The following is a 6,710-nucleotide window of genomic DNA, read 5'->3' on the forward strand; positions in this document are numbered from 1 at the left end:
CCGCTACTCTGTTGAACCACTGCACATGTCCCAGCCAAGTTCCCCCATGCTGCTGAAGATGGAGGCCCACCAGGATGCAGAGCTCCAACCAGGGAAGTCAATAAGAAGGCCACCCCTTGCCAAAACCAGAACCACCGCAGGGGCTCCCCACCAGCAACTGACGGAGCCTGGCAGGGACGCAATACCAGCTGGCAACTCTGGCCCAACTCAGGTGGCTACCAACAGTCTGCTGACAGTCCGGAATACAGTTCAGGCTACCATCAGTATGGCATCTTCTGGGCCTTGCTGGTCCACCTGTGGGTACCTGTCCACACACTGGCCACAGGTACCCCCCAGAGATCATAGCCCCCTTTCCGACTGGCACCATCAACGGCCTTTGCTACCAACCACCTGGCATACCCAGAGGCAGGATCCCTCCTGTGGAGAAGCACCTGCAGAAGCTAAGGCCGAGGCTGGCCTCGCCACCCAGGGGAGGAGAGCCGCTGTTGGATGGAAGGAACCTGTGTGTATGGGGAGGAGGCTGAATGTAACCAAGGAGCCACCACAAGCAGCCCGGCACCGCCTGACCCCTAGTAGGGGAGACCCTGTTTGTCAGCTGGTGCCCCAACTGGAGGAGGAGAGGCCTGGCAGGTTGATACACCCTGGGGAAGCCGGCCTGATGGGACTCAGCTGGACGAAGGGGCGCTGCCGCTTCAACGGCCACACAGCCGCCAAGTGTAGAACCGGTTGGGACCGGGCAATGAAGAAACACCAGGCCGCCCAACAACCTGCATGCAACCAGTCTGCCACCCAGGTCCACCTGGAGGGAGATGCCCAGCCGTCACCCCAACTAGCTGCCGCCGCTGGGGCCGCGGCTACCCAGGAGTCTGTGTCTCAGATTGGGACCATGGTGGCCAGGATCAACGTGCTGGGAGGAGCGGCTGAACCCAACCGGGTTGGCCTGGACCGCAGCCGCAACCACAGGGGACCGGTGTCCGTAACCCCTGTCACCCCCAGCAAGAGCCGAGGGGCGCTACCCAGCGCCACCGGGACGGTGGACGAGGAGGCCCTGGCGGCCGCCGAGTGGGAGAGGCAAGAGGCGCTAGCCAGCGAGTCTGAGTCGATGTATGGGACGCCAACCGGCGTCGCCACCTGGAAGGAACGAGAGGTGCTTCCCTGCACCACCAAGATGATGTCTGGGGCGACAACCGTCGCCGCCACCTGTGAAGACTGGGGGGTGCTATCCAGCGCCCCACGCTGGTGCCTGGGGCGACAACCGTCGCCGCCACCGAGAGACCTGGACCCCTGTGAAGACTGGGGGGTGCTATCCAGCGCCCCCACACTGGTGCCTGGGGCGACAACCGTCGCCGCCACCGAGATACCTGGACCCCGGAAGGAGCCCGCAGCCCCAGAGGAAGGGGTGACACCCGTCACCCCAGCCAGCCAGAGCCCCCAGCCAGCAGGGAGAGTCCAGCCGTCCCACACCCTCAACTGCATCCAGCTGTCTACCTCCCTCAACCAAGCCAGGGTAATTGTATTGCACTGGTGTACCAGGAAGTTTGGGCTGGGCCAAACTTGCCTGCGCCCCCTGCATCTGCCCCAGGAGTCAGGGTATCAACCATTACCAGCCAAACTGAAGAAGCTTTGACCGCTGCCTGGGGAGTAACACCACTAGGTGCGCCAAGTGCCGAGCCTAACCATAGAAGTAGAGGATCTCCAACAATTATGGCTACCCCAGATGGAGACAATGTGCCTGGACCCCTTCAGGCTAGGGGAGGAAATCCGGAGCCTGGTGCCTCCAGTCCACCAGCAGCAGTGTTCGTGGATGGGCCTGTCTCCCAGCCAACTAGAGCGGAGCCACCCTTGCAGATCCAAGACAGCCGCCGGCATAAAGGAGGGACTGTTACCCTTCCCTACCCCGCAGGTCGGACTGCCATGCACCACCCTGCCAATGTCCAGAATGAGCCTGAAGGAGGCAACGCTCCTACAGTATGGCAACCACCACCTGCCCGCGTTGACAGAGACCCTGGAAGCCGAATGAACCTGACCAGCCCCGAGGGCGAAGAAACTGCGCCTGCATCCAGTAGCCAGCCTGCCAGCAGCAAGGTGACCAACACGATGGAGACCACCAGCCCAGTGGAGAAACCTGAAGAGGTGTATACCAGGCGGCTGTTGGTCCAAGCCCCCTCATGTGCTGTGCCACCCCTGGAGGTTGACAGGGTGGCCTCAGAGGTACACATCCAACGGCCAGAATATCCAACAGGACCAGCTACTCCAGCAGATATAGCCGATTCCGTTAGACCTGGGGAGGGCTGGAGTCCACCACCGTCCAGCAACTGGTATCCTGGCGGACCCATTCCACAAGGACAACAAACTGAAGGCCGCAACCACTGTCGGAAGTCTGGCGGTGCAGACAACCCCTCCAGCCTTCCGAGGGGAGAGTTGTGGTATACGGCAGCTCTGGACCATGCAGAAACCAGGACATTATAGTGATGCTACGCACCTAGCTAAATCCTGTTATTCTACAATTATAAGGCCACCTGAAAATATGTCAGATAACGGTACTGGTTTCATCTCTCAGTTGTCCTGCAAATGGAGGGAGGGGGTGTTACCCCTCCCTCTCCCATCTTAAGCACCGGAACCTTCCCCTTCCACCACCAAGTTATCAGCACCACCTCAACCCTGAGGATAAAGGATCTAAACCTGCCCTCACCTGATAGAGTCACCCCCACACAGACTGTTGTTGTCACAAGTAATCATCAAACCTTCCCTCTTTAGTACCCAGACCTACCACTCAACCCCTCTATGCTTATCTACCTATTGTGCTGCCCCATGGGCTATCCTGCCTGCCCCAGACAGGGATAGCCATCTACCTAACCATTGCAATTATCTATGTTTTACTGTATGATTTATCCTTAACTATCTTTATTCCTAATCCATATGTATTTATATTATGGTTAACTGTATTCTTAATCCCCCCCACCCTTTCCAGGGATGGGGAATCATGATTGCCCAAACTGACTATTGTATATGTATTATAATGCTTTTATGTTATGATCATTTATTCCTATCCATGTAGTTATTGTTTGTTGTATATAGCTTCAGTATCCTTCAACCCTTCAATAAAGTGACAACTGAAATAGATGTTGATTCTTGTCTAGTGAATGCTAGAGAAGCATAGCTTCTCTATAGTAAGGTGTCCACGTCTGTTCACACTGCCGTAGTCTTTATCCGAACTCTGGTGTCTGCCATTTACCCTAGGCGGATACCACATTTGCAAGGCTTTTATGTTTGTCAATATAAAATAAATTGAGTATTTTGCATAATAAAGTCTGTCTGTCTGAAAGACACACACAACAAATATCTACTAATATTGAATATTAACACCTCAGATTGATTTATGTTTGCTATAAATATATATTTTTCAATTTAGGAAAACTATTTTTCCTGTACTTTTTTTTGTCGATATATCATTTCATGGATGTTGTACCGAATTTTCATGAACTTTGATATATATATGTATTAGGGTGGGTCGATTTTGGACATTTTTTTTCTGAGGCCAAAGCGGGGATCTGCAAATGATTTGTATGAGTATAATACACCTCTGGATGATTTAAAATTTATCCTAAGTCTTAAAACTGCTGACGACCAGACATTCAATTGTATAGCTATTTGTAAATGGGAGTCAATTTTTTTTTGAATCAGAACTATGGCTTTATGGTGCTCCCAGGAAAGGCATTGAGGAGTAGAATCAGGGGGTAATCCCCACTTTACCCCCCCCCCCCTTGGACGTCTATAGCTACAAGTTTCACTTTTTAGAGTACATGATAATCTAGTGTAAGATAGAAGTAATAATAAATCAATTGGGACACTCTGATTTCCATCCAACTACTTTAGCATAGATATGTAGAGTTACATCCCAAACCATTTTTGCAATCGGATGAACGGACGAACAGTCAGTCGGGTGGATAAATACAAGGAAGGATTGACTGACGATCGACAAACAAACCGACAGACAGATAGATATACCGTCGAACAATGAAGGGACTGACAGACGGATAAACACCCTTCTACTTTGAATTAAAGATGATAGAATTGCAATTGCATACAAATAAACGTCAACTAAAATGATGTCCCAATAATTGGTGTTATTTTCAATTACATGTATTCAAAACATCAAAACAACATTTAATAATGTAATATTCGTAGTAAGTACGGTGAACAGGAATAATATTAAACAAGAAACTTTTGGCTTTTTATCTTATATAGAAACCGAGAAAATTCTAAAGATTACAGACGCAATCCTTAAAATTAAGTAACAGGATCTGTGTGTGTCTGTGCATTTCTAAACTGAAGGATCTCGCTAACATCTGAACCGATATGGTTTTCCTTTACAGTGTAGAACTCACAGGTCTATGGAGGTTTTTAATTATTTTGGAAAAGGGTACCCCTACGCTCCCAAAATAATTATATGATTTTTTAATTTCTTTATCTATATTCTGAATTAGTATTCAATTACTATGGCAATAATGCACACAAAAACATGTCTAATTTTTTAAAAACGAAGCTTTTCTATAATTAGGGTCGGTCCGTCCGTACGTCCGTCCGTCCGAGATAGATAGCTTTTAATCGTTAAGTTAGACATGTTAGAATTGTCCTATCGATTTCAAACTTTGTATGATGGTTCCTGTAGTAGTTGGGTAAGATTTAGAAAGCGTAGCAACTCTATAATCATTATCAGAATGTCTGTACGTCCATTTTAAACATGTCGATTTTTCTACTTTTTTAACAACAAATTTGTAAGTGCTCTAATTTTTCGTTTGATCTGATTTTTGGTATATTGATTTCTGGAACAACAAAGAACAATATCATAAGCGAAGCAACTCTATAATCAAGTCCTAAAAATATAAGTATGTCCATAAACATTATCCTGTATCAAGCAGTTTTTCAACAAATATACTTACAATTTTGCTTCGACCCTTATACTTTTATGTTCTAATTATTCAATTCAGACACTATACAAGTGTTAATGTCCGTTTGTCCTACCGTTTCGGTGCTTCGCTTTTATGGAAGTTGTCATCCTTGTTTAATTCCACATTTTATAATCATTAAAAATATGCTATTTGATAGTACAGTTATTTAAAAGACCCAATCAAACTTTGTATTAAATTTATGTGCTTCTCTAGAGATAAACTTGATGTGCATCTCCAATGATTATACACAAAATAACCATTTCAGATTACAATTAGTGCTTGAAACGTTTGGAAACTCAACTTAATGAACAAGCCAATAAAAATTCAATTAAACTCTCAAAGTTTTTAAGCTAACGGAGAAGAAAACCTTATCATAAAACTTTAGGGACTAGTGTAAAAATCTAGTGCAAAGTTGTATAAAACATTTGGAAACAAACAAAAAGCTTCCCGGAGAAGAAAACCAAATCTTTCTAGAAGCACAGGATAAAGAATTCTCGCATAAACTGATAAAATATTTATTCCAGCTGGCTAATATAACAATACCCCCTATCCACCCCTTTTAACCCATCTCCTCCTCCTGGGAAAAACGAACTGACCAATAAAAAAGGACCATAGTAGCAACCTAAAAGGACAAAAAAATAAATCTTCAACAAAAAATAAACATAAGATAAAATCTCCAAGCCCATAGGGGCTTCTTCCTGAAGGGGGTGTGCCACCTTTTTTTTCAGGGCAGTCGTTTTTGGAGGGTAGGAAGAATATACCAATTCATAAGAAAAAGTAAAATCATTTTTTCATGTCAACTAAAAAGATATGATATTTTGAGTTAGAGAGTATCTAAACTTTTCAAACTATTGCCAGAATACATATAAATGTATAATTATAATGTTAAAAAAGACGTTTATTGTAACAAAATTTCCAAGTCATTTAATTTCTGAGTAGAGTACATTTTTTATTCCCAAAGTAAATAAACCCAAAATATGAATAACGGTGACAAATGTTATGGGGTAAAGGGATAAGTTTTCCGCGGATAATAAAAAGGAAAAATTATAAGGCCCGAGCCAATAAAACTGCCATTTCTTTTATAATTTTTCTTTTGGTATCAGTGGAAAATTGCCTGTAATACCATGAATTACATGATCCTTTAGCCTTTTAGCCTTGAAACGGTTATAATCTAGCATATATTAGGGTAATGCGTTTGACTATACTGGTCTTAACGCTTTGGGGCCATAATAAATAAGATTACTGAATAGAAGAACTGGCGATTGTCCCGATAGTGTATCTCTGGACTACAAGAGCTCTTTTTAAAAGAAGTTGGGATAGTTTTAAAATTTCTAACATTAAAAAGGAGGGAGCTACTGGCCAAATAATTTAATATTTAATCTTGAATAAGTTTACAAGCAGCCATTTTTTTTATAGTTTTGGCTAACAGAATACACTTTTTATATGTTTAAGTAAGTGGTGCGTTATCATTTCCGCATGTTTCATATTCGAAAAAGACAAAACTACATATAATTTAGAGTAAACCGCTTAATTTTTTTATTAAAGCAAATAGAAAGAGGTAGCTTGTGCTGTAGTAATAATTAACCTTTTTAATTGTTTGTATGTACCTGCATTATAATTCATGGTTTTTCTATTTACAGAACCCTTTTTATCCATAAATTATAATGCATTTTCTTTAAAATAGACATTTTAAGTTCGATAATTATAGAGTGGCCTAGCTTCTGTATGAGTATGTTTTCTTTCTAGAATATTCTTGAA

General features: G+C 44.1%; 1 protein-coding gene across 34 annotated transcripts in view; it reads left to right on the forward strand.

The window, feature by feature from the left end:
* Not3 (CCR4-associated factor Not3) overlaps window positions 1-6,710 on the forward strand; it is a 158,738-nt gene that overhangs the window by 23,330 nt on the left and 128,698 nt on the right. The window lies entirely within an intron of this gene.

The sequence above is a fragment of the Acartia tonsa genome, chromosome 8 (assembly GCF_053477335.1).
Source record: "Acartia tonsa isolate MP-2025a chromosome 8, ASM5347733v1, whole genome shotgun sequence".
NCBI lineage: Eukaryota > Metazoa > Arthropoda > Copepoda > Calanoida > Acartiidae > Acartia > Acartia tonsa.